A 14,093-nucleotide genomic window follows, 5' to 3' on the forward strand; every position below is an offset into this window, starting at 1 on the left:
GATTTGGCATCTATCAGAAAATTATTTATTAAGCTGTTGATACAAAGCAAGACCCAGCAGAATTATAATTACTAAAATTCTGATGCTTACCAGAATATCTTTTTGACCTGGAAAGATTGCAATAAAACTTTTAAAATGAATAATTCCCCCCACCCCAAGATTATCCTTATCTTGAACTATGCCTTAAGTTGTATATAAAATTAGAAAATGTTCTCTATCTTTGGCATAAAATTCATGGCCTAGATTTTTTTCTATTAGATCAGAGAGGCTGATTTCATCTACTGACTTTAGAAGGAGCAAGAACAAATCCTCACTTTACTGCTACTCTCCCCAGACGTCTTTTTTCAAAACCGTATAGTCAATACTTTAAAAATAAACCTTTTCTACAATTGAGATAATATATAATTCTCTTTCCTACCAGAATCCATACATTCATATTGACAGGGGTTTAACCACAAAGCCTCTCTTAAAAGACTTCCATCTGTAAGGAATGTGCACATAAACATTGCATTCTTCTCTGGGATCTTTCTTTATAAGCTACAATATCCTTAACCAAAAATAACAGTTGTCCAGCCTCCCTTTCTCTTAATTTTTTTTTTCCCCCCTCCTTCTTTTGTTGCTTTAGGCACTATGTGCATTGACAGAGATGAACACAGTTGAAAGATTGGCTTTAAAAGGAAAGCACGGTGTTCTGTAGACGTGCAATTTTATCTGGCAGGGAGAGAAAAAAAATTCTCATTCTTGTTCTCCATCCCCTAACCCACTAGGTATGCAAAAAAACCTCCAAACAAACAAAAAAACCCCCCACTCGCCCATCTTTCCCATTCTTCAAGACAGCTACTTATGTCATCAAGAGAAATCTTAAATACAAAATTTAATGCTCAAATTGTCCCAAGCCTCACCTGCATAGTGCCTTTAACTTACTGAAGATAGCTAAATTTTTTTCTTGATTCCTCTTCTATACACATAGCAAGAAGTTAAAAAAAAAAAAATCACTGGGAAAGATCAGAATCTGTTACATTAGCTTGCAATTTTTATACAAAACACAAAGTGTGATAGTTCCGCAGAGCATTATTATTTTTAGATATCATCACATTGTTATCAAGGCTGAAGCTGTGCAATTTTTTGGAAAGATACGATATGGTCGTCTACTACCAATCTGTATTTAATTAGATACAAATCTTGATGGAACATTTTACCTAGACAGATGAATGTACGACACAAGGAGTAACTACAAGTGACACATAGAGTAAACCCTCATACAGCTTGGATTCCTGTTATTACATATGAATATAATGTAAACTCAGTGCTATTTAAATTATATGGAAATATGTTAAGAAAGTGTAATCTTCACAATTATTTTCTGAGAGTCTGCCTACACATTTTCCTACCTGTCCATGACAAATCTTATAAAAAACCCAGTTTAGTAAGAATATTTATTCCAGTTTGGTTTGTATAACCTCTGTTGAAAATGGAGTAAAGTAATTCTCTTCTCACCTCTGCTTCACATAAACATCTGACATTTCTTGAAATAGTAGGGCAATATTGTGTGTAATTTAGAAAAATAAATTAGATTTTAAGTAATGAATTCTACTTAACTCTCTGGTTCTTCTTCTTCTTATTTTTTTAAACATTGGCAGAAGAATTCAGCGCAAGTAAAAACATTTTTGAGACTGGAAATACAACCATAAATTCTGACACAACTCAAACACATTTAAAACAGCAATGTATTTGCTGCACTCTGTTTTTCTCCTCACTCTGGGGTCTTTTAGCTGAAGGCTCCAGTACAAGGTAAAAATTGATTTGAAGGAAATTCCAATAAAAGCTAGAAGAGATATGACTCTAAACAGGTGTATAAACAGTAGAATAAATCGCTTCTTCTAAATGGAGTAATTTAATAATGTTTTGTTCTGTAATTTCTCTCCGAATAGCAGAAGTGCATCAAGTAAAATTATATCTGTTGCTTTAATCCTGTATATGCTTTATTTGAAATTAATGTACACCGTTACTAAAGATGAGTTGGCACATATCTATAAATGTATGGGCAATTTTCACTGACGTGCAAATGAATGCAGTGGGGCAAAAGCAAAATAAGGCCCAATAGTAAAATTTCTGCTACGGATAGTACATTGTCTGGAGAGTGTATACTAGCTATGGCAGTCAGACTCCAGGATTATTAGCAAGTGGTGGAGTTACCTTGTAATGAAAAAAGGCTTTATTGTCTGCATTTTTTGCATACATTCATTTTTATATTAGGTAGAATCAACACACCATTTGCTGGTAACTCTCATTTAGACTCAGCTTCAGAGTCTTATAAGCTTATGGATATAAAATCATCAACTCCTTTGAAATTTTTTCAGATTACAGGAGGAAAGATGGTAAAACCTGGAGAGGGCACAAAAGACAAAGTTTAGTGCAGCTGAGCTGAAATCTGTGTCAGCAGTTGTGGCATACAAATGTGAAACAGCTTAATTTTAAGAGGATGCTCTACAGAAGACTTCCTGTATACTCATACACAACACCATACATCATGGCAATTTAGTTTCCACTAAGAAAGAATAAGAGTATAGATGTTTTTACCTGAAATACCCAGAATCCAAGGTATAACGTATTGCTTCTCTGTCTATTCTTCAATCCCCATCCCTGGGAATCCTAAGGAAGAGGACTCCCTGGAAATAAAGGCAGGACCAGATTGTGATTACAGAAATAGATATGCCATTTTAAGATATTAGCAGCATTGCTGCTCTTTGTTATTGCCAGTCTACTGGAAAACTGAAGAGCTCACGTAAGTTGGTCTATATCATCTGTATCACCACGCAAAGACAGCTGAGTTAGTTTACCCTGCATGGAGAACTGTATTTAAACTGACTGTACTGACTTTCAAAAGAAACAGAAGATAAAGAATCAGGTTGTTCAAGACTGAACACTTCCGAGGTCTTTGCCTTCTTCTATTCAAGTTGTTCTGTTATTGAGGTATGCCTAAATAATCTGTGTTATCTGTTATTAAGGTATTCCAAACATTTTTCAATCTGAAAAATAGTCATATGTATATTATTTAACAACCTTGTAAATAATAATTAATTAGAACAGTAAAAATAATGTGAACTGTGTTTTACAACACCAAAATATAACTTAAAAGAGCTTAATACTTTGCTTGGCAAGCAGTTTCCTTCACAATATTGTTAATAGTATTGATCTAATTTATCCAGCTATTCTGTTCAGTTCTATCACCAGGCTTTAGTGGGCATTCCAGAAGATTCGTAAGACTCATGAAATTATCCCCATTCATGCTTACAGTATTGTAGTGCATTGGATAATAAATTTGATCATTTATTTCTGAAAATTATGGGGGACTGAAGTAAAAAAATAACAGTAAGTACCTCATACCTTGCATCTCAGAAGTTGAATGCATTTTGCATGATGTTTAAAACTACGTTGTAGCTGCATTACTTAGAACAAGAGTGGTCTAGGCCTCAGATCAAAGGCTTACAAATGCAGTAAGTATCAAAATTGTATAGTATGTAAATAAAACAAAACAGAGCAATATGTGCAAACTAGAGTACATACATTTAGTGGGCTGTACCTCTGTTTTTGTAGGAGACATTTATATGTGATGTGGAAATATCTTGGCATTGGTATGCTATAAATTATATAATTGATATCCCAAATATATCCTAGAATATCACAGTATAGAATGTTTCCTATAGTGTCAGTACTTTCTGATTTAGCATCATTTCAAATTTATGCTTTCTCTTTAATTTTCCCACAGAACCACAGGAATATAGTAATGATCAGTTTGTAAGTTTAATGGCTTTAGTCAATAATGGTTTGCAGAAGTGAGCATTTAGTTCAATAAAATTCTGGAATAGAAGTGGCTAGCTATTAATTTCACTTTCAAGAATCTTGATTAAAATTTGTTAAGAAAAGCACATGAAAGCTGAACAGCCTTGATTGTGCAGTTTTTTTTTTTCTCCCCCCTTTTCTTTTTAAAGGGGGAGATTATAAATATGGGGCCAGACATTTACTTTCTTGAGCTGTATAGCACTCCGCAAAATGTTTCAGGCATATTTTCTATAGGACCTCTCAAGATGTTCACTATTATTCTGCATGAATATAAGGATCCCAGTAAGTCTTAGACATAAACCAGAATGCACATAGACACAGAAAGCATGATCTGCAACCTTTCTTCATGGGAGCAAATTAAGTCCACCATACTCCTCACATGTACAATCTGCAGGTTCAAAAAGATGAAAATGAGTAAACCACACAAAATAGTCACTTTCATCCTCTTGCTTAACTTACTGCCTGGACATTTGTTCTCATTTTGTAAGGTAGAGTAAGCCTCTAGTTATTGCTAGCTGGACAACTGAATGATTTTTTTTAAGCTATCAGATAGTCTCTTTATGACCTCATTTACCTGATAACATTTAACAATGAAAGATATGATTGCATCCCATTACCACAGATATGTTTCTAACACAGAAGTATTTCTAACTCTATATATTGCATTTACATTTTATTTCTAAACTCTACAAAGTGAAAAATTGTTCAGACAGATTGGTTGAATGTTTATGGTTTCTTAACAGATAATAGTAGATAATAAGAGGATGCCACTTTGAAGAGATTAACCATAAAATTAATATATTTTGTTTTCTTTTACACACATGCAAATAATTCTCAATGACCCTATTGCAACTCCCATACTTTATCAGAATTATACCCCATGTATCAGTAAGCAACGTGACAAGGGAACTTCTTTATGTCTGGTACAAATCAGCAATTACTGCCTTAATTTAAAAGCTGAGCAATGATAAGATGCTCCGACTCAATAAATTTGAGCTTTTAATATTACACAGAAGAACATAAAACCTGTTTGTACATTATAATATAGCAATACTGTAGCCATTCCTAATCACTGGCACACCTAACTTCTAGCTTGCCTATAACATGCATAATAAAAAGTTTGCAAAATGTGGAGAATTTCTAATTTTCATATACTTGCATTATGAGTCCCTGAAGCTATTACAAAAATATACTAAAATACTTAAGCTATGAGAAAATACAATTTACAGAGTACATTTTCTTATTATTGCCTTTGAAGATAGCATCAGTTGTCTAAACAGACCTATAAAATGTTTTAAGGGTTGCAAAGATACACCTTAATACACTTATCTTTCATTTCTTAATAAAAGATAAAACAACAGCAGCATTCTTAGTGATAAACAAACAAAAGCAAGCAATAACTTACTGCTTGCCTAGGTTGACCTCAGGTTTAAGAGCCAGGGATTGCTTTCTGTTGGCTCTGGTATTGGCTCAAAGAAATCACAAAGCACATTCTCAGATGGTGTGAAGTTGCCACAATTGCATGCAAGAGAGGAACATTGCTTTCTCCTGGCTGCAGATGAGAGCCCTCCCAGGACTAACCACCTGTCTGCGTTTTAGAATTAATGGGGGATAAGACTGATTGTTTTGCAACTGTTAGCAGAGGCTTGGCTTTTGATTAGTTCTTTTTGACCTTGTCTCTTAATGCAGAGATCTCAGCAGGAGACGAAAAGGGAGTGGGAAAGGTGAAACAGAACGATAAGGAAGCTGTGATGTTGTCTAGTGTAAGAAATTAATCATTTAATAAATGCTCATTGTGAACTTTGTGGTCTGTGGGGGATGTATGTGTTTATTTTAGCTTTTCACAAATTCAACCCCCTCCAATTCATTGATCAACTGTAAAAAGAAGAGAAGGTACGAATTATTGTAATGTATCTGTGACAAGAGTAAGAGGGAGAGGCGTAAGTCTTCCTAAATTAGAATTGCTTCACAAAGAATATTTTTGAGAAGGCTCTTCAGTATAAATCATGTCATTCTAGTTCAAAGCAGCAATTCAAACAAGCATACAAAATATACAAACTACTAAGTTCAGGATACTAATGTAGATATGGTTGTTTACATTCTCACCCCATTTTGCTGTGTGTGAAATGTTGAAAGCCATTGTAGAGATCACAAGCATTTCAGTCCTGGCTTTAAGTAAAACAAGATATGTAAAATAGGAATTATTTACTAACTTGAGGAAAGATTTAGCAATATGCACATTTTCTTTGAATAACACTTTCATACGCTTAAATTGTTCAGTGGTGGAATAGATTAATAAAATCTCTCTTTTTAGCAAAGAAGGGAATAAAAGACTTCATTAATATGCTTACAGCTAGTGTTTACAAAATCTGCTAATGACCTCACTAATGAAGTTAGATTATGGAATATATTTTGCGTCAGGTTCGTGCCTGAAGCAGCTATTTTATGAAGAGTCCCTGACAGATGTTAGCTTTTATTTTGGATCCACAGTTCTTCAATTAGAAGAACACATACTATACTTGGGAAGGGATCTTTCAGTGAGTGCATTTGCATGTACTGCTACCTTTTTTCTTGCAGTTTTCTGAATCTTCTTTGCACATTCACATTTAAATGATCAAAAAAAATATTCTTCTGATGATTTCAACTTTAAGTGTGCAAAACCCTTAAAAGAATGTGTGATACTCAGTTTTCTTTGGTGTGCGATCCTAAGCGTCTCTGGTGTGTTTGTATGGCCAGATACTCTTCCACCTTTAAGTACTGTTTGTGACCTACGGCAAGTCAACTTTTAGAATGATGTAAATAAATAATCCCTTTTTTAGCACAGTAGCAAAGCTAAACAAAATTAGTCTCTTGAAATGCTCATATCTGATATTTGCATGATCCCACTGATGGAGGAAAGATTACAGAAAGTATTTTACATTGGGTTTATTTAGAGACTGCAGGGCCCAGTGCTGATGCTGTTCAAGACAATGAAAAATTTCTCATTAATTACAGAGAAAAGAAGATTAGGCACAGAATAGGTAACCTCTATTAGATTTTATTACTTACCTCTAGGGCTGATGAAGATACATCTAACTTTCCATTTTCCCCTGCCCTTCAGGGTAAGTGTTTGCAGTATTCACCCTTGATGAATAGTACAGGCAATCATAGACTCTAACCTGTGAACCTTCCCCACTGCGGTTCTGCTGTGAAAGAATAGCGCCTTTTGGTTTTTTTAAACACCTGGGATGATTAAACCAGTAAAACACTATAGAAAAAGGACACTAACTGGTGTCATGACCAGAGGACCATGCTATGCCTTTTTGTTAATGGGGATGCAGAACGAAAAGGATAGGTGGAGATGGAGGGTGTGAGCTGCTGGGTGGCTATGCAGACAGCCAGGAATATGCGATGGGTTACAGGGCCGTGATTGTGAAGATATCTGCAATGCCGAAGTGCAGAAAGTAAGTTCCCAAGCAGAGAGAAAGATGCCTTGTGCCCTGACGCTGCTCTCAGCTCAATATTATCCTTACATTCAACAGGAACACAAACCGATCTTGAGGATCTTATTTTGATTTCATATAATTGAGGATTAACCCCTATAGCTCAATTTAAGAAAAGGCCTTGGCATTTCATGTTGTGGAGACTTAACCTCATTAGAAAGAAGGAGATGACTAGATATTAATGTCAAATATTAACTATATTAATTCTAAAAACAACTATAAAATATTAATTAAAATATTAAAGCTACAATATTAAAGATAGGCCGTTGGGTGGGAAGAGAGTCACAGCCTGGAATATAACGTAAAGATAGAAAAAGTAGATTTTCAAGCTTCGCTTCATCATGCCAAGAATCCCAATCTTTTGAATTTTGATACTTTTTGTGTTACTACCAACAAAAATGATATCTCTAATACAGGTAAACCCAAAAAACAACTAAAGACATGAACTGACTTTGCACAGGTGACCAGCTAGCTACCACTTGGAAAAGTTTTGGTTTTTGAAAATTTAGACAAAATTAATTAAGTCATCTAGAGATTTACAGACTTTTTTTTTAACTCTATATCCATTCCTTTGCCTATCCATTGATTTTCATCCATGTCAGTAAATAAATTACTATTAACCATTAGATTTTTTACAGATACATATTTTTTATATTCTTTTTACTAATTACAAAGCAAGCATATCTTTTTAGAACAGATTTCCCATTCATCACTTTATCATCCTTCAGGTACTAAAATTTTAGAATTGTAGCATATTCAAAAGCAAATGTCATTTATTTTAGTCTGCTGTGGTTCTTTATTTCTCAAAATATTTTGACAAGCCTTGGAGAATAAGGTGGTTTTTGAAGAGGAAGCATGAATGTAAAAACTATGAATACAGAATGAGATAAGTGTAAACCTGCAGAAGACAAAGGTAATGGAATTAGAGAGAACTCAGCTGGGATACAAAAAACATTTACTTTGATAAGTGGGGAGGAAAAAGGAAGGAAATTACTTCTAGGTAGATTTTTCAGACATTTCCTATGCACAGTGGAATGTTAACGTACTGAGAAAATTCAGGGATGCAGTGATATATATGGCTAGCAGGGACCTAGGAAGCAAATACATACATATATGATGTATTCCTCATCACCAATATGCTGTAGTTTTCTCTCTCCTTATGATCTTGCTCCCACTGCAGTCCTTGTCCTATATTCATCTAAAATTTGAGCCAGCTTTGGAGATAGTTTCCTAATCCCTCTCACCTTTGAAAGCTCATGGCCAGTTTGTATAGATCAGGAAGTAGGAAGTCAGGGAAGAAGCATTAGAGAAACAACTAAAAGAAGTGACATTTAAATGTTCTTTTTACCAGCTATCTAGAGGGGATCGTAGGAGGATTCATATGAAGTTTGCTTCTCCTTGCAGAAGAAGGCGGCCTTTACACATAAGTTTTTACCTTCTTTTAACTTCTGTTAGCTTTCCTTGGACACTCATCCCATACCAACCTCTTGGTATAAGCGAGCACTAATGTTAGTGGCAGTTACATACACCTTACAAGAGAAAGGGAGGTGTTAGATAACCTGCGCTAAAGGGATGAGAAGGATGGAGAGTTGTATGAAAATCTGCAAATTCCAACAATAAAGGTGTGCTGGGCAATTTACATGCTTTTGTGGTTTATCTAGTTAATATACTCATTCTAACTTCTTTGGATACCTGTAGATCCACATGTATAGTAAGGACTCATAATTACAAACCTACATTTATGCTCAAAGTGTTAAACTTTGCTTTCTTAGAATCATCCTAACCATTCTCTGAGGGATTCTTCTGCTGTAGAAAATCTACCAATGCATATTTCTACAGAACGGCTCATTGATTTCTCTTCCTGTACTTCATTTTATTTCTTATGTGGAGTCTGCACAGCAATTAGGTGCTCATGTTTCTGACTGCTTTTTCTTTCAAGTTTTCCTTTTGAGGATTTCTTTCAGCCTTAGCTGGATTTACATTTTTATTTGTGGAGCTCTTGAGCTGCAAATATGAAGGGCAGGCTTAACTTTATCATGGCTTGTTCTGTCTGCTTTCTTTTCAATAAGTCCAATCCCAGCATGTATGGGGAATTAAACTCTTAGGGTCGGTCATCAGTGATATAACAGACTGATATGAATATATGTACTTTTTAAAATTCAAGAGATTGAAGGTCCAAATATACTCATACACATATGCCTGCATGAGCATTGATGGTCAACATTTAGAGGTCAGGCTGCTGAAGTCACTGAAAGATGTTTTTAGTTATTTCAATGTACATTACAGTAGAGCTGTGGTTAAATGATAAGTCATATTTTTTCTAAAGTTATTCACTTAAATATTACTTGTAGAGTTTTTCAGATCTATTGCATATTCACAATTCTGATTGATTTCACTATTCAGAAAATCAGGGCAAATATTCACCCATGTTAAGGTGACTAATCTTATGCTTCTTGAAAATGCTTAGCAGAAAAACATTACAATGAAACCTTTTTACTCTTGATGAGGAAAACAATAATTCATCTGAAATAGGAATCAGATTTAAAGATGCCATTGTGTTCCCTCATGGGAGTTTTAATTTGGTTTTGACATTCTTCCGTATACATATATTAGGCTCCTAGAGTTGACCACATACCCTGTGATGCAACAGTGTGCCTCTTTTTGATGAAAAGAGATGATGCAGCATGGGAATTCCTAATGATAGTGCCTTGTAGCAAATGTGAACACAGCCCAGAGGGGAAAGTGGGTATCTGAGGCAACCAGACTGCTGTTGCCAGATGTACTGCAACAGCACATCCAATTAAATGTTTTGATTTTTTTTATTCTAAGACTGCAAATATTTCAAGTCACTATATTCTCTTTTTTAGGAGAAACTGAAATTTTTACCTCAAAACAAATTTTTATATGGAAATATAAAGTGTCTTAAAGTATATAAAAATGAAAAAACAATTGTAAATTTCTGAGAGTTTTTTTGAGGGGAGGAGGTATTTGGTTTTGCCATAGTACTCGGGTTTGATGGAGACAGAAAAAAGTAAAGTAATATACTCATAAGCTAACAAACAGTTAGCAGTTGGTTCAAAGCAGTTGATTATATCAGAAATTGTATAGCATAAGGGAAAAAGGGATAACTCCATGCATTAAGTCCTCTGTAAGAAACAGAGGTGTTCAGGAACCTTTGTAAAGTCAGCTCTCAGTTAAATATGGTTGGAAGAAGCAGAGAGAATGCACCAGATGGAGAAGCATCTGGTTTATGTGTATAGGAGAACGGTGTTTTGTTTTTCTGCTTGTTATAAACTCTTTATAGTACTCTTTTTTGTTTGTTTGTTTGTTTTTAATGTAACTAAGTATTTAACACCGTGCAGGGGATAACAAATGTTTCAGAAGACAGATGTCTTAATAAAAGAACCTTTGTTTTGCTGGTAGACAACAGGAATCAATCTCAATTGTTTACATGCTCTTAAGTGCTTCCTGGGGATCTGTGCCCAGCAACTTTATTATTTCTGATACCTCCCAGTGTTCAAACAGCACTAGAAGTAGGAAGTATTTACAAAGATGGGTGTATATAGCAGCCATTGCTGGGTCAGAGAATATGATCAGATGAAGATATGGATCCCCTCCCTTGATTAGGGATGCTATAGTTAGATTAGAAACTCTCTCCCCTTTACTCTCATCTTTGAAGAATCAGAGAACATCATCATTATGATATATTAAGGGATACAACTCACAACCATGCAGATATACATAGGTTTGTAAATATGAGTCTATACACTCATATTCGTAGAATGTGGCTCATAACCATTGCCTAGTCTCATGAAACATCAGGACAATGCAATAATCTCTGCTGAGTTAATGCAATTTCGAAAGAAAGAAAGAAAACCAAGAGACAGAATGAATAATAAATCGGTAAATACTGGAAGTGTGCTTTACTCTTTACAGAAATGTAATTGTCATGCTCTAATTCTAAGAGGTTGGCAAGACAAAATATTTCAGAATTGCTGTGATAAATGCCTTGATGCTTGCAGGTTCATGTGCCTGACATACATCATTAGTGTAAGCTGGTACCACTATGTAACAATTAAGGAAGTGTGCCAGAAAAGTAGGCATCTGGGTCTGATTTTACCAGGAAAAAAATATTGCTTGCTTAGTTATCTTATGCTGCAAGACAAAGTTGTTCATGATCTTGCAGATTGGAGGCCATCTGGAAAAGGCCTGTGAGTGAACAGATAATTAATCAAGTTGAGAAATATTTCCACTTTATAGAAGCCATCACCTTTTACAGTGAAATCTTGTTTCATCACAGGTGGGAACAAATGTAAATGTACACTGAAAAGTAAGGGTGGAAATGCCGAGCCAAGCACATTTGCTGGAGAACAGAGAACTGAAATCCTGGCAACTGAGACATCACTTCCAGCAGACATGGGCTGCACAGGCAGGCACCATTTGCCATGAAATTATAAACAGTGTTGAGTTTATAAGGCCTCTGAGCCCTGTGCTTGGAAGCAAACACCTGCTTTTTTAAAGGCATTACTGTTTTCTAGCCGTCTACCTGCCCCTTGGTGGCACATTCCCAGTTCCTAAGCAGAGGGAGCAGAAATGAGCACACGGAGCCAGCTCTAAAAATGAGGGATGTGGTTTCCTGGAAAAGGAGGGTGTTGGCAACAACATAACGGTGGTTTAGGACAGTGTCCTGGCAAGGCAGCCTGGCTGCTGACACTGCTCCTAAGGCAGGCCATGGTGTGGCATGGGGCCCTGCATTTGGGTAGTGAGGAAGTGATGGCAGAAATCAGGGCTTCGGGGAGGAGCAGCCTTGCCAGCATGAGCTACTGCAGATAGTAGCTGGGCTCTATTTTTTCTTGGTCTTTCATCTCAGCTACTTCTTCTCCCTTCTCCTCTTCCAACACAGCAGTGACTCAGAGGTGGCCAAGCCCTTGTCCCTTGTCACTGGGGCAATAATATTCAGCCTTGCCCTTCCTGTTCAGAAATCTTTGCACCGCTTCTGAGTGAATGCATGGCCTTAGCCGCAGTGATTCATGCTCAGGTGCTTTAATGCAATGCCTCCATCAGGAACCCTGCGCACTAAGATTTGAGATGGTGGAGCGGGCTGAGCTGTAATACTGTAAACCATTTTTGTCGTGCTGCCTATAGCAGGGGGCTGATAACCGCTGGGGAGGGCATGAGAAGACAGCTGGGGAGCCAGGATGTCTTAATATGCCACAGCACCTTTGTTGGCTATGTTACATTATATAACATAAGCTGGACAAAAAAAAAAAAAGTCCAACAAAAACTACATATTTGGCAAGCCTAAGGTGCTTGATGAGAGCATCACCTTTTTTGTACACTGAAATATTTACAAAACTCAGTTTTGTCATTTTGAAATTTAGATAATTACATTTTGAGTAGTCTTTCTGTTAATTAAATTCATTTTTACTCTAAAAACACGTTTAAATGATCAAAATTTAAGTGAAACCCTTTGCTTGTCCTATGGCAACATTTTGAATTTTCAATTTAAAATGCTGACATTCTACTTTTGTTCTGAGCCAGTGTTACTTTTTTAATTTTGAAAAAGCTAATAAACTAGAAAATCAATTTCCTCCCCTATTAGAAGACACTGTTAGGGACACTGAAAGAATAAAGAAAATAAGACAATCTTTGACTTTTTAAAATGTCTTCTTACTTGCACCAGAATGCTCTCACAGCTGCCACAGAAGTCATGGATGCCATTCATTTTCATGCTTCTTTCAACTTTTAATATGATTGTACAAAAGTGAACAAATGTGAGAGCAATAAAATGGGCAAACTTAACTGAAAGTATCATATTTAAATCTGATGTTTTAAGGGAAGTTAAAAAAAGTTGTCAGTAATGGAGAATAACATAAGGGACCTCACATCTAGAATATAAATTTTTTAAGGAATTGTTTATTTTTTAAAATGTCAGCTTTGGCTTAGAGCTTTCAGCTTTTGGCTGAAAAATAAATGTGCTCTGGGATGCCTATTCCACACGGAGTGCTGTAATGGAACGCACACTCTTCTTATCTACACTGAGCAGGAAAACCAACACATCATGTCAGACACAGAGAAATGCCTGTAACTTTTGACAGTTTCTGTACCATGCTTCGATGTTTATGAACTTTTCCTTAGGGAATATTTATCTTAGAAACCACCAGAGAAAATCACAGGCCTCAAAAATAAAAGGAAAGGGCATGGATATGAAAAACTGTGTTTTATATACACACTGGTATATGAAACAGTAACAAAAAGTAAATGAAGAAAAAAGAGCATTTCATTGCTAATTAAAAAGTTTCACGTTTAGAGGCCCAGTAATCTCTACTGATGAGGAAATATGTACATATGAACAGATGCAACGAAAGTAATTATATGTCTTGTTATGTTTCATCTAATTAGGAATTATGATGACTTTAAGGTATGCATTTAGAAAGAAATACAGCTAAAACAAGTCTGAAGCATGCACTCTGACCAATGCATTAGACTCAGGACAAAAGGAAAATTTAATCAGGCCCTTGTGTAAATTAGATCTCAAATGCAGAACAGACCTTAACAGTATTTTTTCTTCCTGCAAGAAAAATTTACAAAAATAAAGCTGCTGAATGGATACTAACACACAACAAACAGGATACAATGCATTATTTTCATAAAGGAGAAACTGCATTGTAAAGCAGATTGTCTCCTGTTACTTATAAAATCATGGTACCATGCACTGATCTACCCATAAAGATACATGACTGAATATAAGTTTTGGCATTTTTACTC

This window comes from Apteryx mantelli, chromosome 5 (assembly GCF_036417845.1).
Source record: "Apteryx mantelli isolate bAptMan1 chromosome 5, bAptMan1.hap1, whole genome shotgun sequence".
Taxonomy (NCBI): domain Eukaryota; kingdom Metazoa; phylum Chordata; class Aves; order Apterygiformes; family Apterygidae; genus Apteryx; species Apteryx mantelli.